General features: G+C 51.5%; 2 long non-coding RNA genes across 3 annotated transcripts; both read right to left on the bottom strand.

Annotated features, from left to right (window-relative positions):
* Nucleotides 1-4554: 4554 nt before the first annotated feature.
* On the bottom strand, nucleotides 4555-7028 carry LOC106146822. The gene is made up of 2 exons (XR_001231428.1): nucleotides 5838-7028; nucleotides 4555-5748 (listed from the first exon to the last, which is right to left on the bottom strand). It is a non-coding gene; the product is annotated as an uncharacterized LOC106146822 (long non-coding RNA).
* Nucleotides 7029-8347: 1319 nt separating this feature from the next.
* Nucleotides 8348-16817, bottom strand: LOC102010281. 2 transcript variants are annotated; one of them, XR_264189.2, is made up of 7 exons: nucleotides 16380-16817; nucleotides 13269-13399; nucleotides 12414-12638; nucleotides 10373-10614; nucleotides 10235-10270; nucleotides 9807-9977; nucleotides 8348-9565 (listed from the first exon to the last, which is right to left on the bottom strand). It is a non-coding gene; the product is annotated as an uncharacterized LOC102010281 (long non-coding RNA). The 2 variants fall into 2 exon arrangements; XR_001231423.1 differs by lacking the exons at nucleotides 10373-10614; nucleotides 16380-16817 and having other exon boundaries at nucleotides 13269-13496.
* Between the last annotated feature and the right edge of the window lie 6085 nt (nucleotides 16818-22902).

The following is a 22902-nucleotide window of genomic DNA, read 5'->3' as shown; positions in this document are numbered from 1 at the left end:
GGCTCAGGATGTGGGCAGTGGCCAGAGAGAAGAGGAGCCAGCGCTGACCCCAATCCACAAGCTCAGCTGTCCTGGAGTGAGACCGGCACTGCTGCACGGCAGAGTGACAGAACTGCCCAGCCGTCCCTCGGCCACCCCGGAACCTCCCTGCCTGTTTACCTTTCTGTCACCTGTCCACGCTCCCTGCCCTATTTACCTTGGGAGTGCCTTGGGAGGATGGGTGAAGAAATGCGTTTGGCTTTATAAAAAACCATCACCCACAGCCTGGGCTGCCTTTCTGGGCTGACTGCCTGTGTGCGTATGGTGCTGGCGAAGGGCAGAGATGCGAAGGTCGATGTGTGGCCGGAGATGCGCTTGCCTGTGTACAACAGCGTGCAGTATTTGCAGATTGCTTCCACAGCTTTGTTTCAAGTAGAAAGTACGACGTAAATTGAGGGGAACGTTTCAATACACAAAGCTGTGTAGTACAATGTCCTGAGTTTTTCTTCTATGTAAATCGCCCTTTTCTGAAGAACTGTTACGGCAGATCAGCAGTTCCTGCAAGTCACAGCAGTGCTGCCTGGAAAACTTAAGAGTATCGCTTCAGATGATCACTTTTGGATGGCTCCTGACTCTTTTGAACAGTGTAACTTCCTGAATTCCAAGGTAAATGTGCTAAACGTGAGTCTTGATCAATATCATAATAGAAGCTAAATCTCAAAATGAATTCATCTCTTGTCCACATGAAAACCTGCCACGTTGAAGGAAATAGAAGCTTTCACAGGTGACTGATTCTGCTGAAGTCTTTGTCTTATGCGCTAATCAGCTAGTTTACATGCAATGAAATACACATGTTTTAAACATGTGTTTCAGTGATGTTTTTTGTTTTTGTTTTTGCAGTGCTGTGAGTTGAACCCAGGACTTCATGCAAGCTAGGTAAGCACTTATCACTGAGCCCCTCTCGGCCCTACTTCAGTGATTTTGCCTAAAGTAGTCACTCTTGTTACCACCACCCCACCTCAGGTAGGGAACGTTCCCTCACCTCGTGAAGTTCACTTGTGTTCTCTGCAGTGAATTCTACCCCCACCCACCGACCTCAGGCAACTACTTACCTGATTTTTGTCATCAGGGGTATATTCTTCCAGCTCTACAACTTCATGCAAATAAAGCCATCCAGTATAAATTCTTTTGTGTCTGGCTTCTTTAGCTCTCATCATCATGCCTTGAGAGTGATCCACAAGGTTGTTTCCATTGTGCGCATGTACAGTGGGTTGTTTTCATGCACTTGGGGAAAACTCAGTTGTTGGATTTTTTTTCTCTAAGTTTTGGCTTTTGTGAATAAAGCTTTGGTAAACAGTGGTATGTGCCTTTTTGTGAAAATATGTCTTTATTTCTACCTTGAAATATAAGCTGATGAATTGTTTTTGTGTTAGCTTTTTGTCCCTGTGACAAACTACCTGAGATAAACAATTTGTAAGGAGGAAAGGTTTACCTTGGTTCACAGTTTCAGAGGTCTAAGTCCATGGTCAATGGAATCTGTTACTTTTGGGTCTGTGGCAAGCCAGAACATCATGGCAGGAGTACTAGGCAGCAGAACGTGCTCACCATATGAAACAAAGAGAGAAAGAAAGACCAAGGTCCTGAGAGCCCCTGTAGCCATGGACCCCAAATGATCTAAGTTCTTCCAGTAGGGCCCATCCCATCAAGGTTCCACCACCTTCCAATAGTGCCACCAGCTGTGGACCATGTCATCAACACATGGGCCTTTCAGGAGATAGTCAAGATCCAAACTATAGCAATATTATAAGTTGATGCTCAACTTTATAAGAAATGAACACTCTGTTTTTCAATGTGGCTGGACCGTTTTATATTGTATTAGCAATGTGCAGGAGTTTCAGTTGCTCTGATCTTTGTCAGGACTTGATGCAGTGTAGTGAATCTTTTCAATTTTAGCCATCCTAGTGGATGTGAAGATATCTTAATGTGGCTTTAATTTAAACTTCTCTGATGATGACACTGAAGATCTTTTCATGTGCTTTTGGCCATGCATATATCTTCTTCTATGACATTTTGTTTTCAGAATTTTAGTTCTTAATAGATTTCTTCTCATCACAGATTTATTGTTCTTTACGTACTTTAGATAGATGTTCCCAGGAAAATAATGTACACTGCAGATATTTTCTCCAGCCTGTGGCTTTAACAGTCCTTGGGAATTTACACTTGGATTTCATTTTTCCCATTCCTGTCAATTATGACAATCTTAGCACTTTAGAAAGTATTGCTCTTTCTAGAAAAAGTGTAACAATCAAGAAATCTTGACGTTTCTCCAACATATCTTGTCATTCAAAACAGTGCATGAGGACTATATTCATTCTACGCTGGGTTATGGATCATCTAGTTCATTACGTTGTAGGGAAACAACACCTTCCCTGCTTTAGATAGCTGAAGATTTAAAATATGTCACGTCCCCACCATAAGACTGGTGCTTTCTCTGCAACTGCTTTGCAAAGTACTGAGATTGTAAAGTGTAAAAAACTACACGTGGGGATAGGAGTTCAGCCGGGGAGTCAAGGACGGATGTAACCCAGGTGAAGCATGGAAATGTCTTTCAGCAGAAAACCCTTTTTCTCCTTGACACCAGTCCCTGAAGCCAAGTGGCCTGGCTGGAATCCCATATGAAGTTTCGTGACCCAGCAGTGATCCTTCCAACTACCTGGTTTGGGCACTGCGTGTCAAGTTCCATCAGCATCCACAGCCTACATTCCGGATCTGGAACTTCTTAAAAATCACCACACTCTACATAGCCCAGAACTGAGTGGATCACTCAGAAGCATCCCTTGACCACTTTTCTGGGAAAAAAAAAAAAATATCATTTTCTGAGCCAGGCTCATTTTCTTGAATGAATATCTAAAGATTAACAGCCACTCTCTGGTTACTGCCTGTACTTTGGATTTTGATATTCAGAGCCGTTCTTATCTTTCATGGTATTTTGCTGCAGTTAGTTGCTCACAGGGTCTGGACAGCAGCTGGGCTTACTATCAGGCAGAGTTCTGTAGAGGGCCGGGGTGCGGCTCAGCAGTAGTGCCCAGCATCCGTGCAGCCCTGGGCTCCGTGCCCACCACTTCCAAAGAGAGGAGAAAAAGCATAGCAAAGGCAGGAGTTAACAAGTACTGCAAACAGATTTAAAGAAATGTTGGCTGTTCTAGTTCAAATTCATGATGCAACACGGTTTCATCCTGGTGAATATACATCAGCGATTGGCAGATGGACAGTAGAGCCCTCTTTCTTGTATCTCACGTACTCTTAGCCTGCACTAAAAACCCAGCTCTGGACACAAAATCATCCCAAACGTCAATGACCTCACCTACGTGCCCCAAAGGTATTTTTTTGTGTGTTTAGGTAGTAACTGCTTAAGCAACACCATGTTGACTTTGTCTGGGGGAGATATTTTCTGTTGAAATGTAGAGATCTAAATGATTTTGAGTGGTTGGGTTTATGCTGAAGATAGATGTCCAACCCTCATCAAAATCCTGCTTGCTTTTTGCTGTGATTTGGATGTGGTTTATCGCCACCAAAACTCATAACGTGGCTTGGTCTCATTCTAGAAGTCTTGAGAGGTGGAAGCAGATGGGTCACAAGGGTGAAGCCCCCAAGAATGGGCTGGTTATATCCAGGCCAGGTGGCGCAGGCCCTGCGTCTCGCACATATTCTTCCCCACGCAGTCCTGCCATGCTATTCCACCCACATTACCAGGAAGGGAACAGATGTAGCACCGTGCTCTCCAACCTCCAGAACTGTGAAATAACTAAACCTTTTCTTTACTATGTATGTGGTCTCAGGTATTTTGTGATAGCAACATAAAAATAGACGAGGCCACCTATTCTCCCTTCGTCCCAAGGGTGAGAAGAGCGGTGTAAGGAAATGACTGAGGCCCCTTAACAATTTCATCTTTCTCCCCTATGCACCCACCATCCACACACCAGTCTGGTCCTGCTTTGGGAGTGGCCAAGACCATGTCTGCCAGGACTGACTGCCTTCCTGGTGCCTCACAGACCTCCCTGAAGAGGAAAAAAGGGAGAGCTTGGCTCCAGCGTGTTGAAAGAAGGCCCTCTTACCCAACTCTGCTTGTTTTAGAGAAACACGTAGGCAGAGAGCTTGCCTCTGCGCCAGCTCTAGTTAGCTCCTGCAGTCCAGCCCAAACCACATGTTCGCTGTCTGTCTCCTGGCTTCATGCTTCATGCTTCGCTTGCTTTGCTTCAGCTGTTTGCCTGGGCGACGTGGCCCTGCAAGTCTCCACGGAGCAGGAGGGGCCCGCGGGGAGGCCGGGGCCTGAGGCTGGGCTGGCTCCCCAGGTTGTCAGACTCAGGCTTCACTCAGCAGCCGGTAACAGCCACAGCGTTTTCTTCCCGCGTATTAACTCTTTTGATCCTGAGTCCAGCAACGCGCACACACACGCGCAGACACACGCACACACACACGCGCGCGTGCGCACACACGCACACACACGCACACACACACACACACACAGATTATATCCGGAGAGAGAGAGGGACAGACAGAGAGATGGGACAGACATTATTTTCCCATTTGTAATGTAGGAAACAGACTTTCCTGGGAATAGTTGCTAACTGGTGTTTCTGTCTTCCACGCTGACTTCCAAAACGGTCAGGAATGCAAGGAGAGTCCTGGTCCCGGTTCCTCCCACAGGACTCTTGAGCCACTTGGCGCTTCAAGACTATTCAGGAGGCACTTAGAGGGCGAGCAGGGACCGCACACACTAAGGTTACGGATGTGCGAAGGACTTGGAGGAAGTAGTGAGGGCCCAGTGCTCCGGGAGGCAGGGCCTTGGCAGGACAGCGTAGTGCAGAAGTTTTCACGGAAGTCTTACACTGTCCTCCGAAGGCTGGGTGGGACCCTTCCAAGCGGTCAGCCGGGCCTGGAAGACACGAATGCGAGTGGAATACAGACGTCAGCATGGCGCTTGAGTGCGTGGCAGGCAGACCACCTGAGGGGAAGGGCTTCTGGAGGACAGGATACCTGTGACTTCTGGGCCTAGGAACGGCCAACCTGAGGGTCTCTGTCCTCTTCCTGACCACAGGGGCCATGCTGAGATGTAGCCTGGTGGCAGTGCTCACGCCCCGCTCTGCAGAATGCAGACATGAAGCCCTCTGCTCTCTGGCTTGCTGCAGTTCAGACCTGAGTGTGACTGACTTCCGCTAACTCGACACCTTGGACAGACCTTGGAGGCCCCCGGGAGCAGAACACTGGACCTGACCAGCAGGAGGGAGTGAGAGGTGGACTCAGGGCGTCCGTGGGACACAGGCTGCAGCAGCTGGGGTTAGTTCTGGGAGCCAGCAGAGAAGCTGAGGCTTCTGTCCAGATAACGCAGAGGTGAGGCGGATCCGGAGTGCGTGCTGCGTGTCTGCACACCTGGGAGAGGCAGCAGCTTTCCCGGTGGCCTGGCTCTGAGGTGTGGCTTTGGGAGTAATTTCTGGACTTGGCTCTGTTTCTTCAATCCTTGTGTAATATAGGTGGAGCATCTCTAACCCAGAACTCTGAATCCTAAGTGCTCTAAAATCTGGAACTTTTCAAGCACCAACGTGACACCTCAGGCGGAAAATTCCACCCCTGACCTCAGGTGAGGGCTGCGGTCAAAAGCCAGGTGCATGAGAGATACAGCATAGAATTGCCTCCAGGCTGTATATCCACGGAATGGATGAATTTCACATTTAAAGTTGGGTCCCATCCGTAAGATATCTCACTATGTATCTGTAAATATTCCAAAATATGAAAAAAAAAAATCAAATTTTGACACACTTCTGGGCCCCAGTATTCTGGACAGGGGATGCTCAACCTACCAGCTGTCGAGAGTCCTGTGATAAATGTCACTCTGCTAAAACTGCCACAAGGTGGGTTCGTTTTCTGCAACTCTCGCTGTCCCAGCCGCACTCCGCTCCAGCACTGCCATCGCTCTTGGGAAAAATGAAGTTGCAGACGAGGCCCTCGCCCCTGCTCTTACTGTGACAGCTGCTCACTGCAGTCGCAGTGGGGGCCGAGTCCGGACAGTGCTGGCTGCAGCCCCCGCACGCCCGGACGGCTCCTGCGGAATCTGCAGGACAAGTCTCCCACTCGGACTTTCCCATCGTTGGCTCAGTGCAGAGACAGGTTATCACAAAGACGCCTCCCGGGAGGGACAGAGAGCAAGCTCCTGATGATTAGCCTTATCTTCCGCATCTTATCGAACGATCAGTGGAGAAATGGATTCCTGTCAGTCATTATGTCTTACAGGTACGTGGCTGTGTTTGGCACAGCCGGCAGGCCGGCAGCAGCAGCCTCAACCTCGGATGTCTGGAGAGGACGCCGCGTCCCTTCAGAGGCCACTCTGCAGCACGGAGAGAGTGCTGTCTCTAAACACTTGGCGGGTCCTGTGTGGTGTCCCACTTCACACACAGGGGGGTCCTGGTTTTTGTGGAACTGAACCATGCACTGAAGTCTCCTTGATGCAGGCGCTCCCCGAGTCGGAGCGTCAGGAAGGCTCCTGGCCTGGACTATTGCAGCAGCCCCTGCCCTGCCCTGTCCCTGCACAGCGTCCGTCCCTCCAGCTCTCTGTTCACGGCCTGCCCTGCTCCTCCGCAGCACCCCGGCCTCTTCTCCATCCGCCTCCACGGTGCCCCCTCACAGTTTACCTACACCTGACACCCACCTGGCTTGGGGGACAGAGATGCCTGCCCTCACCTGGAGGGTGCTCCTCCGTGTTCACCAGCCCAAGACGCAGCTCAAACACTGCGGCTCCTCAGAGCCTTCCTGGTGTCGTGGGCTGAATCATTCCCCCACAACCCTGGGCCCTGCAGCACCTTGTTCCTACCCCCGTCAGTGGTGTGTCTAGAGACTGAAGAATTGGTCACTCCTTGGGGTCCATTGCTACCCCTGAGGGTGAAGGGGCTGTAGTCAGGAACAGTGTCTCCACGTCTCTCACATGTGAAGCATGTAAAGTGAAACAGATGGGTGGGTCACATCTGCAATCCCAGCACCCTGGGAGGCTGAGGCAGGAGCTGGCAAGTTCCAACGCAGCCTGTGCAACTTAGTTGGACTCTATTTTAGAATTTTAAAAGGGGGTAGGATCTGGGAATGTAGCTCAGGGCAAAGCTCCTGGGTGCAATCCCCGGTACTGCAAAAACCAAAACAATAACAGCAAAACATATGCACACACACACACACATACACTCATGTGTGTTGACAGCCAAACAGCAAAACAAATGCCTGGACAGAAGGGGCCAGGTGTCCAAAGCTGCTTGTTAGCAGAGCTGGATCGTGGAGAGAAAGATAGGTGCAAATAGCATTTTAATTTTTTATAACTCAGTTTTTCCCTATTTCTTTGTTGTAAACAGTGGCTTTCTGTATGGGAAAATCTACATTATCTCACCAAACAGAACTCTCCATCTCAGGGTCAGAGTGGTAGCTGCCAGCCTGCCTGCCCTAGTACTTGTCTTAGCTACTTTTCTCATTGCTGACACAAAATACCCAGTACCGAATGTTAAAGGAGGAAGGCTTATTTAGCTCAGGGTTTGTGGAGGTTTCAGTCCTAGTGGGCTGGCTCCAAGGCAGGGTGGCATGGCAGAGGGCAACAGTTCACAGGGGCAGGCAGCAAAATCAACAAGAGCAGAAAGGAAAGACCAGCCTCTTTCTGCGCCTTACATTGTATCCAGCCTACCAGGATTAGGGTGGTATCAATCCAGTCAGTGGACTGATCCAGCAGTCACCCACCCTTAATCCCAGCATTGCACCACAAATCAATCACACACTCTAGACTCAGCCACCTCCGAAAAACTCTCTGACCTTGTGAGGTTTGAGGGACATCCAGGCACAAACCATGCAAGTATTTTAGAAGGCGTCTCTTTAGTTCCTGTTCCGTGGCCCGCAGTGGCGCTGTGCTCTGCGTGACTCACACATCCAGAGGTGATGGACAACTTCTGACTCTGTCGTGAAGTGGGGCTCAGCCCAGCAGCAGAGACTTCACTGGGCCATCGGTAACGCGGGAAGTGCCGTCCTTCCCAGAGCCAGCTTCCCGGGGTCGGCGGGGTGCCGAGCTCCTGTAGGAATGGGCGGCTAGGCCCATGAGCACTTGGTCAGGGAGGCGGGAGGTCTGGGGGCTCAGGGGCCCAGTGGCAGGGTGGGGGCCATGGTGAACAAAGACCACTTGGTGAGCAGGTCAGTTTGTGGTCACCTCGGCCACCCCAGCGTGGCGCATCTGTGAGCCACGCTTTCCTTGTCTATGCCTGGACCGTCCTGCCTGTTACTAGGGAGACACCAAGCTGCTGAGCAGAGCCCTGATCTCAGCCTCGTGAGTGTAATTAAGGTAATCAGTGAGGAAAGGCCAATCATTTATTTTCAGGTAAGTGCGAAGAAGGAGGGATTCCAGAGTTAACAGTAAATAGTTACTGCTTTCTCTAGACTCGAGGAGAAGGCGTGTGTGTACAAACCGTAACACCACGTGGCAAAGCCCCTGGGAAGGTTACTAGTAACACCCTCAGGCAGCGGTAAAATCAAGTGTGAGCTTTGCAGGAGCTTCCTGAGGGGACCAAGGAGTGTGCTGCACCCTGTGCACACGAACCGCTCCTCCATGCCCTGCTCCCCCACATGTGGTCTGCAGATGAGCCGCACAGCTTGCTAAAATCTGTTTGTCCCAGGCTGAGGCAGAACCCGAGCCCGGCTCCAGCTGCTCCCCGATCACAAGGGCTCATCTGCCTCTCTGTCACTTCTTCCTGCAATGGTCCAAGCCCAGAGGGAACGTGTCAGTTCATGGATGTTTCCAGAGGCAGGTAGCCTTGACGGACTAATTGCTGGCCCTGGAAGAAAGGCAGTGAGAAGGAATTCTGTCCACGTTCTTACCACCCAATCCCAGTGTCTGCTGCTCGCAGGCCCAGGATGTGCAGTTGGATACTTGAAAGGAAAGGGATTCCTGGAGCCATGACACCGCCAGGAGTTGGTGAAGAGCTAAAGGTTGCTCCATGCAGGTGGGGATCACATTCAGGAGCTGCTGGGCTCTCGTTTCTCTGGAGAAGTAAGAAGGGGCTGCATCTCTCCTGGCCGGTGGGCCCAGTGAGTGCCGGCTTCAGCTCATGGTAACGAGGCCCTGCTTTGGGGGTTAAGGAAGCAGGGAGACGTGCTGTGTCAGCTGGGGCTTTAGATAGGCCATGCTGCTGTCTGGATGAGCTAAAGGGAGCAAAAGTGGAGGCAGGTGATGCGTCAGAAGACGTCTGTGATGCCAGGGACCTGACCAAGGCAGGGGAGGGGAGCAGAGTGCTGAGGGGGACACAGAGTAGGAGTGGCTGCGGCTGGAGGCTTCTGCTTGTTCACAGACGCTGCCCTAGGGTATAGAGGAGTCTGGCATGCAGGGAGTGTGCAGTAACATGCACAGCCTGTCATCCAAATCATCCCGGGAGAGACGGGGTCACATTCCCAGGATATTTGGCCGTGATTACGCACCTGACAGCAGTGACACATGCAGATTCCTCTCATTTGAAAAAAAGACACTGCACAAGTTTGAGCCCAGCCTGGGCAACTTAGTAACTTAGCAAGATCCTATCTGAAAACAAAACAAAACATGTGTTAAGAGGGTGGTGATGTAGCTCAGCGCATAGACTCTGGATTCAAGCCCCAGGACCAATAAACAAATAAATAAATAACCTGGCTCAGCAATTCCACTCCTCTGCGCACCCCAGAAAAGGGAAGGCACACATCCACATAAAAATATGTGCATGGGTATCATAGCAGTACAATTCCTAATAACAAAAAAATAGAAACAACACCAGTGTCCATCAACTGACCAACGGATGCACCCAGGGCAGTCGTCACGCAGGGTGGTAGCGCTCAGCTTCAGATGGCTGTGCAGCGCAGCTCCACGGGGCTCTGTGGGTGAACCGAGACTCACACTGAGTGAAGGAAGCCAGAGGCTACGGCACACATCCAGTGTGGCTCCATGTCCAGGACGAATGGGTCTGCAGAGGCGGGACATAGATTAGAGGCTGCCGGGGGGTGGGGAAGGGACAGTGGCATGGAAAGGGTTTCCGAGTCAGTGAGGAAATGTTCTGAAATGGGTGGTGACGGTTGCACGACTCTGAATATAATGAAAACTCGGAGCTGTAAACTGTAAAGGATACGTTTCATAAGCAAAATGCTCATGTAGCCCAGTAAAGCTTTTATTCAAAAACAAGGTAACAGGGCTGGGAGTTTAGCTCAGCGGCACTGTGCCTACCTGGCAAGCGCGAGGTCGTGAGTTCGATTCCAGGTACTGGAAAAACAAACACACAAACAAACAAAAAACAAGGTAAAATCCATGTTCCTGGTGAAAACGGTGTTCTGAGGGCGAGGTGAGGACGTGCATCCTTAGCACCTTTTCCAGTTGCAGTCAGGCCTGGTTTCCTGGCGGCCTTTAGTAACAAGGCACAGGTGGGTGGGACGAAGGGCTGGTGCCCTCGCTCCGAGGGCAGAGGGGAGGTCACAGGGCTGGGACAGGGCATGCGCCTCTCAGCACTTCGTGATCTCTCAGGTGGTTTCACAGTACTGTGATGTGAAGGTTGATGAGTGACTCAAGCAAACCCCGAGCTTGCAGTTCTCTGATCATCCTCTCTCCACCTGTGAGACAAGCGCCCCCACACCTGAGCTCCTGCTCAGCTACCCAGACGGGGTTCTGAGAATCCTGGGACGGCTGATGCCTCAGGAGAGGGCACGGCCCCCGTGGGGGCGGGCGGGATTGCAGATCACAGCCGGCCCCCTACCGTAGCCAAAGGCTGCATTTGGACTCCTCCCTGCTCCCCTCAAGCACATGCCAGAACCGTTTCTTCCTGGAAGGCCCGGCTCACCTCAGCATTTTGAGGGACTTGAGGGCCAGTGGATTTGCCCTGTGCTCTCTGCTGTTTTAGTGAGTGGTCGCTGGCGACCTGGCCACTTCCCCTGGGCCAGAGCCTGCTGCTCACCCTGCCACCACCAGAACGATGCCCGGGCAGGAGGCCCCAGAACTGGCCCTGGGGAACACTTCCCATGGGGAGGAGGAGGTGGCAGTGCCCCCGTTTGGGCAGGGCTGTCCCTGGTCACAGTGTGCCTTGGCAGGGTGGCGGAGAGGATGATCTGAGGGGTGAAGAAACGTGGAGGCCTCGGTGGAGGACGCAGAGGATGCAGCAGATGCTAAAACCCACGTCCGTGTGAAAAAACGCCCCCAATTTCCCTCCGGCTGATTTATTACTCTTTGTGTAGCCTTTCTTTTGTTTTAAAAAGGAATTAAACGTACACACAGGTTTCAAAATATCAGCACGAACGGGAACTGCATGGTCACACCCTTCTGCTCCCTTGCAGATAATTAATGTCCACAGCAACCGCGTGGTAGATTTGGTTGTTTTCTTCATCTAGAGACACAGAAAACTCACATGTCTCATAACTCTGGTCATAAAAATGGGTCGTAGAAGGCTGGAGGGTTGGGACTCCTGCAAATTTCTTACTGGGGTGACTAGAAGCAGAAATGGACAGTGCAGGGAGGGGTGTCTCAGTCCTTTTAGTACATAACAAAATACCTGAGGCTGGGTAATGCATCAAGAAAAGAGGTTTACTCAGCTCACAGTTTTAGAGGCTGAAAGGGCCTTGCACCACTCTGGTGAGGGCCTCCGGCCGTGTCACAGCACGGTGGGGGCATCACAGTGAGAGCAGGTCGGGGTCATGCGGTGAGGCGGGAGAGCAGAGGCACTCAGTGCCAGGCCTCACCTTTCTCACAACCTGCTCTCCCGGGAACGAATGAAAGGCATTGGTCCCTCCCAAGGTCAGCACCCCCAGGGGCCCAGTCGCTCGCTCTAGGCCCCGCCTCTCCAAGGTCTTACCAAGGACCAAGCCTCCAGCACTGGAGCCTGTGGGGGAGAGACCCCTTCCACACGAGGGCATTGGGTGAGTGCAGGAGACGAAGCTGCTGTCCCTTCCCGCACTGCTCTGCAGGCCCGGCACCCACGGAGACGGGCAGCTCCCTGACCTACTTGCAGCCAGGCGTTTGGGGAGGGTTTTGCTGCGCCCTGGACTTGGGCTTTAGGTTACAGCTGGGAGTAGAATGATTTTCCACACGCTGTGTGTTTGCTGAGTCTACTTGCACTCACCGTGGGGGGTTGGTGCCCGTACGCAGCACAGGCTAATTCTTTACGTCTCCTTCCCTTCCCTCTACCTCTAGATCTCCCCATTCAAAGGCTCTAGCTTCCTATTTCATGCTATTTTTATGTTGCTCTTTAAATGGTTTATATTTTGGGTTTTTCATACAACATGAAATATTTACGCTTGTGTGTTCGGAATATAACTCTCTGGGACTCTATAGAGAGACAGCCCCAGCTGTCAGCCGCCCTGAACTTTAAGAAGACCCCACACCCGCTCCACGGAGCTTCCCCTCCCGGCTGCGTGCGCACCTGCCGCCGATGTGTGAGGGCCGCAGGGTGTTCAGGGAAGACGCGCAGCGCGGGCCAGAGCAGCTCTGGAATGCGCCCAACGATGGCCAGGGGCTCCTGCAGGTGACTTCCAGGTGCTGATGTGCTGGTTGTAGCAATCCAATAAATTATATCAAGTTCAGATGAAAGATGTTTATAAAAACCAAAACATGAATAATGAGGCTGGTTTTGGTCCTCTGTAGGCATCTGTTAAAATGAAAAATACTCTTTGTGGGAGGGAGGAAGAGGGAGGGGAGGATGGGTAGATAGGGGAGCCCTAGGGATTCTGAGGGCGATGAAACTCTTCCGCGTGATGCAATGAAGTGGACGCGTGTCATCATGCCCCTGTCCAACATATAGAACATGCAACATGTATGTGGCCCCTCGTGGAAACTGAGGGCATGAGGAGCGACCGGCATCTCCATCCCCCAAAGGCGCCGCACTCACTCAAGGCGCTAACAAGGAGAGAAGCAGAAGTGTGTGGAAGAGCTCCCTGCACTTTCTCATCAATTTTTCTGTAAATCTAAAATTGCTCCTTAAAAAAAAAGTGTTAAAAGAGTAAGATGTAGCAATGTAAATTTTTAATAAATCGTTAGCTAGGCAGAGTGGAATCTTTTTCTAAACGGTGGGGTTGGGGAGAGGGACTGATGTCCCCACGGAGACTCGCTGGGCACCAGTTCAGATGTTTTGCTCCTTTGGGCCCCGAGAAGAGGAGCTGCGTGTCCCCGGCAAATGCCGGCCAGTTCCTAGGGTCTTCCTGAGGGTGACTGGCAGACCTCCCAGGCTTGATGTGGCACAAGTGAAAAGGTACAAATCCAGGTCTTGCCTGAAACTTACCAAGCCATCGCTTGAACCCAGGAGCTGATATTACAGCAACGCCCCAGGTAATCGATGTGTGCGCGGAAGTCCGAGATCACTGCGGCCTCGTTTCCAGCGTGTAGCCTGGCCTTTGCATGTGGTGGGTGCTCCTGCAGAAGTGAATTCACAGAGGAGGCAAGGAGGCTCGGGCCCTGAGCAGGGTGGTGAGAGCTGGCTGGGCAGTGTGAGGTTGTCTGAGGGCCCCAAAACCACCTGTGGTTCAAGCAGGCATGAACATACAAGGGTGACGTGTGAGGCCTCAATCGCCCCTGGGAAAACACACAAAATGATCCAGGATCTTACAGTCTGGATAAATTCATTAGAGGAATCAGGGGGGAAATGCTTGGGGCTGGGCAGACTTCCTAGCAGCCCCTTCTGAAAGAAAGAGTGACTCATCTGCCCGCCTCCCTCAGGAGTGAGATGTGTGGGGTTCAGCTCCAAACCTGCAATTATCTGTAAGGCTCCAGACCCAGCTAGGTGTGGGGCTGCGGGACGAACATGCTGCCTCTAAGGTTTACAGAGTTTCTGGGATCAAAACAAAGAACTCAAGAAAACTGTAAACAAGGGGGTGTTAACCACAAGGCAGTATTTACAGCTTCGTTCAGATGTATTGGTTTGCATATTTACTCAACAAATGCTTGCCGAGCACCGACTATGTCCTAGACATTGAGGGTACACCTGGGAATAACCAGACAAACAAGCCTCTGTTCTCATGGAGTTTTTAGGAAGGAGACAGAAAATAAACAAAATAAATTAACTACCTTTGAATGGTGATAAGCACTTGGAAGGAAATGAAACAGGACTCATGTGGAAACACTCTTAAGGCGGTGGGGCAGGCCTCTTTGGGAAGGCCGCATTTGAACTGGGCCCTGAATCACACAAGGAGCCAGCTCTCCAGACCTAGAGCCATGAGTGCAAAGACCCTGGGGCACAGTCTCAGAGCAGAAAGGAAGTCACTGTGGTGGAATCCAGTGATGCAGGGACACAAGCACACAGAAGGAATATGGGGAAGAAAGAAGTTAGGGGAAGTTAGGATTTAAAGTTTAAGGTAAGCCTAGAGGGGCTTCAAACAGGGTGGTAACATAACTGATTTAATGTTTGTAGCAATGTATGCTAATCCCTTAGGGATTTGCAAGGGTTATTTTATTTTATTTATTTATTTATTTATTTATTTATTGTCTTTTTGAAACAGGGTCTCGTTATGCAGTTCAGGCTGTCCTTGAGCTCACTTTGTAGCCCAGGCTAGCCTCAAACTTGCAACAGTCCTCCTGCCTCAGCTTTCTGAGTGCTGGGATTACAGCTGTGTGCCACCACGCCTGGTGGTTATTTTATTTTAAACTATAAACTATATAGTATATTTAAACTCTAAATGTAGAGTGTATAATATTATAATATATAAAATTTCAGCTGGGGATATAGCTCAGCAGCACAGTACCTGCCTGGCAAGCACAAGTTCACAAGTTCAATTCCCGGTGCCAAAAGAAAAGAATCCTGTCTTCTGAGGAGCTGGTAGAGGAGTAAGAGAGACTCTGAATGTGACTGTGGAAGGATCCGTGAGAGAAAACCGTTGGGACCTGGACTTTACAGAGAGGGGAGAGATGGATAAAGCACAAATCGTTTCAGAGCGAAAACGACAGCACTCGCGGATGCGCTGGTTGTGGCAGAACTGTGGGAAGAAAAGAGAGAGAACTCAAGGCTCCTGGGGTTCTGGCCCGAGCAGCTGAGCTGACGGGGAGAGGAAGCCTGGGGGAGGAGGGAGCTGCTTGGAGAAGAAATTAGGAATTCTGTGCTGGCCGCTCGAGGTCAGAGCCGCTTGCCCTTCTTCCAAACAGGGATGTGAATGGAAACTTGGATGCAGAAGTCTGCACCGGCGCTGAGCTCGCTCGGGGCTAGAAGTACAAAGGGGAAAGTAAAAGGACCAGAGCCTGCGTGCGGGGAGGCTGGAATCTCTGCCTCCAACCCGAGAGCGTCCACTTGTATTTATGGCCGTGACTGGCATATCTGGATTTATTTGTGCCTTCTTATTTTGGGCCTTAGCCATATCTAGCACTCATATTTCTGACCAAATGATATTTGGATGAAAAAGTAAGATATTTACTTTTCCACAAACCAAAAATTGAAAAGTAGCCACTGATCAGCTCTTCGTTCAGTGGAATGGTTTCACGTGCATTTGTATCTATCGTGGGGGCTGTACGGTTTTTTTAAAACCCGGTTTTACTGCAATTTGGATCACATCACGCACAGTTCCCCACCTGAAGTGTTCGTTTCGGAGGGTGTTAGTATACGCACACAGTCACACAACCAGCGCCACAACCAACTGCAGAACAATTTTATCGCTCCTCGAGGAAACCCCTCTCCCGGTCTCTCTCCCGGCCTCGGGAGACCACCACTCTTCTTCCGGTCTCTGGGGTGCGGCTGCTGGTGTAAATGCAGCCGTGCAGGACTCGCCTGGGACGGGCTCCCTTAGCGTTCCCAAGGCCCCTCATCGCTGCAGTCAGTACCTGTGCTCTTTCCGCTGTACAGCCACGCCGCGTTTTACCTGTCCACCCCCTGGTAAGTGACAGCGGGTTGTTCCCCCTGCTGGGCTGTGCTGCTTGTCTCCGTGATGCTTCACTGGGAAGAGGCGGCCTGGCTCATGGTGGAGACCGGTGGGGGAGCCGCACGCCGGCAGGGCCCTGCCCTCCGAAATCCGCACACAGAGATGCTGAGACGGGGACTACACCGGGTGTGAACTGGCTTTTCTTGACACACCGGTCGACTGGCATTAGAATCCACTCTGAGAAAATGATCATGAGACCTGACAAGCCACAGTCTGCTTTGGCTGGATCCACTTTGGAAAAAACTCATGATTCAAGTCTGCCTCCTTGTGCAACATTTTTCTAATTTGATAAATTTACCTTCGTTGTGTGATCAGATAGTGACAGCAAAAATATTGATTTTGGTCACAAAGTATAGGTGCCTCTTGGAACCATCCTAACACCAGGTGCAGGAGGTAGAGCACTGAACAGCAGTTTAGGGCAACTTTCCCCTGGAGGTGGAATCCCGTTCCTGAGGCTCCCGCCCCCTTGGGTCCCCTGTAGGCAAACTTACCATAAATTCAGGCGGTGCCTCCTGCGTTCCCCTATCTCCCGCTGCCGCCAGGCAGCCGGGCAGCAAAGCGCAGGGCAAGCAAGCATTGCCCGCCCACAGCTAGCAGCCCTGAGCACTGACTTTCTGAAACCGTGGGCAGTGTGAAGATAGGCAACCGCCAGGGTCAAGCTCAGTCCTCGAGAAAAAAAGAAAAACAGAAGTGATTGCATTCTCTGGAGGGCAGGGCTCTGAGTACAGAGCGTCTCGTGTTTTCAAAGTAGGAAAGTGTCCACAGTTAATATTTGGATGGGCCCACACTGCCCGGGCCTGGCCCCTCCAGACAAAGGACCCTCGCTGGGCACCTGCGGAGAGGGCGGGGCCTGGGAGGGCAGAGCCTGCCGCCCGTGCTCCTCTTGTTTGAAGTGGAGTTTTGCAAAGGGAGCGGTTCTGGAAGGAAAGCAAGCATGCAGAGCCTGGAGTGTTGGGAGACACATCTGCTCTGGAGGCCCTCAGGAAGGCTCATCGCCAAGGACAACACTGACCGCAGAACGGTGCCCGCCAGCCTGTGGGCCAGACTGGCGCAAAGAAGGTGGAGGGGCATGAAGAGACCGAAGAGGGAGGCAGCCTCCCGCCCTGCACACGGCACGGCGAGGGTCTGCTGAGCGCCACACACTGCGTTCTGCTGCGCGGGAGCCCAAAGCCTGGCCTCGGTGCGCAGAGGCGTGGGGGGCAGAGGTGACCCTGGCCTGGAGAGCTACAGCGACGCCTGGGCAGAGGGCTAGGGAAGGAGGGGCAGCGGCCCACGCAGAGGCGATGGCTCGGGCAGAGGTGTGGGGTCACGTGGCATACGTGTGCAACTGTGCACGTGGGCGTGCGTGTGAGCAGGAGTGGGCTGGTAATGTGTTTGTCAGCGGGCAGGTGATCGGGCGATCCACAGCGTCCTGTGAACGTTTTAACAGTTCCCTTATCAACGTGTCACGTGTTGGTTGAGAAACCTTTAAGTTGTCGGGCTCCCCGCCGTACCGTAAAAGTCGTGCTCATTACCAACGTTAAGAAGACGGGAACAAATAAACAGGTGTCTTCCACACTTCCAGGTGAAGGCAATTACGTGCAGATGCAAACATTCCGGATTTGCCAGAAAGCGTTTAATGTGGTCCCAGTCAAAATCCAGACGGGGTGCTTTTGTGGCATGGCTCTAGATTTAAATTTCATCTGTTCCAATAAATATACAGAAAGCTATAACTACAGAGTGATACTTTATGTAACATCATGAATCTGTAATGACAAAGCAAATGGTTAGTTATTCCGGGAAGATCTAGAAGGAAGGACCAGAACTGCAAATTTGGAAGCAAACGTAAGTAGACGTAGTAACTGTGTTAGCATAAGGGGATTTCACACATGAAATAAATGGTGTTGGAACAGATGACTGATTATCTGGAAAACCACACACCCATATTGCTTCTGGAGTGCTCCGTTCTCAGCACACGGAAAACTCGCCCCAAGAGCTCATCTGTAAGCGCAGTGGCCCTTCTGGCTGGGGACTTGGGAGTTCAGAGCGCCTTCCAGGTATCTACCCCTCTGCCTACTTAGAGCAGCAAACAGTCCTTCCTCTTGCCAGGGAAGTCTCCTGCTGTGCCCATGCGAGCTCGGTGGCCTGAGTCCCTTCTGAGCCCAGGAGGACAGAGCTTATGGAGTGCCCAGCATAACCCCTGAGCCACCGCGGGGCTCCCGGAAGTGCTGGCTTCCCCTTTCCCACCCACTGTGCTTACACCTGCAGAGAGGCTGGCCCTTCTCCCAGAGGAGAAAAGGTCGACCAAGAGCCAGATACAGTGCAAGGCAAACTCACCATAAGTTCACTGGTGGCCTGTCTTGAAAGGGAAAAAGAATCCCCTTTCCACGCCGCAAACTGAAAGATACCGCAGGGTCTGTTTAGTCTGTTCAGCACTACATTTTTAAATGAGTTCCATCACATCTAGTTGAGTGCCTTGAAGGAAACAGATGGGGGGGCCTTGGAAAGGCAGTGGGTAAGGCGTGGCAGCCAGGAGTTTGCCTAGTGAGCTCCGGGCCCTGGGTTCGTCTCCAGCTCAGCAGATAATGCAGAATGCAGGCTCCCTCTGATAGGACCACTGATGGGCACCAGAAAATAATTCTCCTATGATTCACCCTTCCCCTAACATCTTTGCCAGAAGCTGTGATTTCCTGTGATGACTTCAGAAGGCAGAATTCCCAAGCCAAGGGCAGGAGGGTGGTAAGTCTGCCGACACATACCGCAGACTGCTCTCAGAGAACACCCCTGTGATCTCCACCGGCAGCCACGGAAGGCGGGGCCCCGGCAGGCACGACCATGTGCTATAGCTGTTCCGGTAGTTAGTCCAGTTCTCTGGCAACCTGCACAAGAACGTCACTTGGTCTGTCCTCCCACTGAGCTTCCTGGCGTGCAGGGAGGTCATTGTTGACTGAAGAATCGCCAAATGCAAAGCATGAGTGATTGTGACAGCTTGAGTCCCAGGTTCTTGTCTCCAAAGCAGGAGATGCAAACCAAGAATGTCCTGTGGACATGAGGGCAGAGGCCAGGGGCATGGATATCTAGGACATTCCCAGCCCTTCCTATAAAGAACTCAGTGCCTGGGTAGGCTGGGCTTGGCAGACACCCCCAGAACCTTCCTACAGGGGTTCTTAACCACAGAATCCAAGCCCAGCCTTTACAGCTGAGGAGCAGCAGAGTGGTGAGGCGGCTGAGATTTGGAGGGCAGCCTGGACTGTCGCTGCCCTCACTCTGAGCCTGGACACTTCCAGCTGCCTGTGAGGATGCAGTCTCAGCCAGCGCCCTGTGCCCTGGTCCTCAGACAGGCCGCCCCCAGGCGCCACCCTTCCAGCCTCCCCAGCCTGCTCCAGGACAGGTAGGAACACATCCTGGAGGTGCTGACTCTGCAGAAGAGTCTCTCTGTGGGGCTCATGCAGCACCCCCACCAGCACCTCTGCTTCGACTTCCTTTGCAGGTCGCAACATTCTTGGGTTCCGTTCATTACAGCTAAGTGGCGGGTGTAAGCAGCTACAGTCACACCTCGGTCCTCAGCTGCTGAGATTTGTGGAATTTGGTGGTCACCATCGGATCTCCCCCTTTTCCAGCCAACACAGTTCGCTTGGTACTCGTGCTTTTGTTAGTCATTGTACCTCTCAGAACCAAGTGTGCAGAGTGTCAGAGTATTAATATGAAAACACGTCTAGCCCCGCTCCTGGCCTGCATCATTTACCTCTTGTTCATCGTATTAACTTACATTTAGCTTCTTAAAATTAAGATTACTGGCACAATTTAGGTACACATAACGGTCACGTTCATCATAGGGAATTTGCACCTGTACATGATACATCCTGATTCCTCTTGTTTTGAGGAGTTTCCTCTCCTCCCTCCCTTCAATCCCTCTTCCCCTCCCTATTTACAAAGCTTTGTTTCCACTTTATCTTTCTTTTCTCATTTTTCCCTTCCTTCCTTGCCCTCTTCCCCTCTTTCCTTTTGAAAACTTCCTATTTCATAATATCTATTATATGTTTTGGTTCTTAGTTCTCACTTTTAGTTTCTCACACCAAAAAGACTACAATATTTACACGTGTGTGTCTGATTTATCTCACTTAAGAGTATGGTCTCAAGGTGCATCTGTAACAACTACCCATGGGGTGAGTGGATGGATGAAGCAGAGACCACTCAACAGGCTTCTGTGAAAGCAACACAGCATATGGTTTAATACCTGGGTTCAGGCAGACAGAGGGTGATAAGGCTGTCTGTCTGGAACAAAGGGAAGTGGGCCTCTTTTATAGGGATTGAAAGAAGGCAAGGGACATTAGGCGGGAAGATTTTAATAAACATCTGTGGTCAAAGTTCTCTGGCAGTCTTGCACCTCAGTGGGCAAAATCCTTGAAGTGGCCCATGTAAATTTTTGGGTGGTTCCAGATGCAAAATTCCTTGTCCTATCTTATCTCCTTTACAATGTCTTGTGTTTGCTGATGATAGCCATGGTGTTGAGCTGAGTTCCCTGCTGAAAATAGTGTCTTGCTGGAAAGTAGGTTGGGGGCTGGGAGAGTCAGGCCCTATTCCAACCTCACACCATCCATTTAGCTACAAATGTCTTAAGTTTATCCTTCTTTATGGCTAAGTAGTAGTCAATTATATATGGAAAAAATATATATCTTTTTATCCATTCATTGGTTGGTGGACTTTGGGGTTGTTTCCAAGATTTAGCTATTACACACTGTGCTGCTGTATATGGATGTGCATATATTCCTGTGGTATGATGTTTTTAACTCCTTTGAGAAGATACCAAGTAGGGGAATAGCTGGGTCAAATGAGACCTCTAATACTAGTTTTTGAGGAATCTTCACACTGATTTCCACAGTGGTTGCACCAGTCTACACTCCCACCAACAGTGGAGAAAGGTCCCTTTTCCCCACAGCACCTCCAGCATTTGTTATTGGTTGGCTTCTTGATAACAGCCGTTCTTTCTAGGGTGAGATGGAATCTCAGTGTTGTTTCAATTTGCATCTCTTGAATGACCAGTGATGTTGAACTTTTTTTCATGTATTTATTTGGTGTTTGTACTTCTTCATCTGAAAAGGCCTTTCCTCATTTCCCTTCTGCCCTGTCCCCTCCTTTCTTAGCCAGCTCCCCCGGCTCCGGAGACTTCTGTTCCTCTCCAGTGCAGCAGGAGCTGCTAAACAGCAGCAGCAGCAGCACACACCCTCATGTGCCTTTAGCTTCAAGTGCGTTTAGCTTTGGGATTATTCCTCGGTATGCGGCAGTTGGAAGTCGTTGTTCTGGGATCAGAGGAGGAAACCAGCCCTTCCGGAACCCTGTGACGCTCAGGTGCTGCGCTGGCACTTTCGGACCTCCTCCTTTCATTTCTCACCACCACCTGCTGACTCACAAGGAGGCCAGGTGATGCAGCCAGTGAGGAGGAAGCTGAAGGCTAAGACCCGGACTCCGTCCCACGTCCGCCCGTTTTCTGTGGTGCAATGTGTGCACGTTCGAAAGGGGCTTCTATTCGAAGTGAGCCTCACCCCCGGGACCTCAGCCCCAGGCTGCCCTTGCAGGCGCGGAGAGGAGGCCTGGAGGTGTGGCTGGTGCCAAACGTGCGCAAGGCCCCGGGTTCATCCCGGCACCCCAAAGGAAAGGAAAAGCAAAGGCCAGGGAGAGGGCGCCGGCGTGCTTTATAAGACGTTTCCTCACCGGCTGCCTGTTGGCAGAGGTGGCCACACGGGACTGCGGAGTGGGACAGAGGAGGTTGTCGGGTTTGGTCAGACAAAGCCTCTGAGCACCACGAGAGGTGACAAGGAGCACACCTTCCGTGGGAGCCAGGCGCAGAGAACGTCTGCCGGAGACGGAAAGTCTAGCATGGTGTGAATCTGGGCTGACAGAGCCTCTGCATCCAGCCCTTCTCTTGTGAGCTACAGCCTGGCTTATCTCGGAGACTTCTGAAAGCCTAACTTGGGGATCCCCAGCCGGGGCTACATCTACCGCGGTAGACGAGTACGACGATCGTGGGTGAAGCACTCCTGTCATGGAGTGACCCCGCAACCCATGTGAGCTCGCAGCGAAGCACAGTGGCGCGGGCGCGGTGGCACTGCGGCGGGCACACCGCAGCCCTGCCGGGCGCACGGAAGCATCACGATCCGACCCACGGCACATCCTGCTCCGTGACCGCAAGTGAGCTCGGTGGTGGCTTACGTGTTCCCTGCGCTCTTCAGCACTGTTTTAGAGTGCACTTACTTTGAAAAGGGTTACCGTCACCGGAAGGCTGAGTCGCACCGGGCACAGCCACACACCTCACGTTTCCCGGATCGCGCGGAGGCCCGGGCAGGACTGACCCGCGGCAGCCCGGGCTGCGTGGCACTCCCTGGGACGACTGGAATCAGAATCCCCTAACGCGCCCTTCCCAAAGCCGGTCTCCGTACTTATGGAGCAGCTGTGACTCCTAGGTACAGGGCTGAACGTCAGGCCGGCTGATTTCAATAAGGCAAAATGCCAAGCTGTGACCATCTAAGCGGTCTCTGTGTGGCCCTTGTGTCTTCTGCCCTGACCATGCCAGAGGCTGGCGTTCTGAGGGCCCGCTCTGGTTGTGAGGGCCGCCGGACGTGAGAGTCCGTCTTTGCGCAATCCAACTCCATTACATTTAATTCCTCCACGGTCCCTCCTCTGAACGACGGTGGACGGAAGTTGCTGGGGACAGGAAGGAGGCTGCACGAGGCGGGAATGCGTGAGTTAGCCTGGCTCCTTTTAAGAGGAAAGAAAACCTGGACAAGTTAAGTGACCTAAATTATACGCCTAGACTTACAGATGACCTAAGGCAGATAATTGTACCTGTAATGACTCAACGCCATTCTCTACTAAATGGAGAAATAATATTGTGAGAAGTAATCCACTCTCTACTTCCTAAAGAGACTGGGAGAACTTCCGCAGCGTTTTCTCACCTGTAAACTAACACCAGTTTCCCCTCATGAACAGGAATTTGACTTGTTATTTTTAGGTCCCAGAGGAAAAGAAACTTTCTGA

This window comes from Chinchilla lanigera, unplaced genomic scaffold (genome assembly GCF_000276665.1).
Source record: "Chinchilla lanigera isolate Chin_1 unplaced genomic scaffold, ChiLan1.0 scaffold00096, whole genome shotgun sequence".
NCBI classification, from domain to species: domain Eukaryota; kingdom Metazoa; phylum Chordata; class Mammalia; order Rodentia; family Chinchillidae; genus Chinchilla; species Chinchilla lanigera.
The sequence above is the reverse complement of the archived record's forward strand: the minus strand, read 5'-3'. Positions and strand labels throughout refer to the sequence as shown.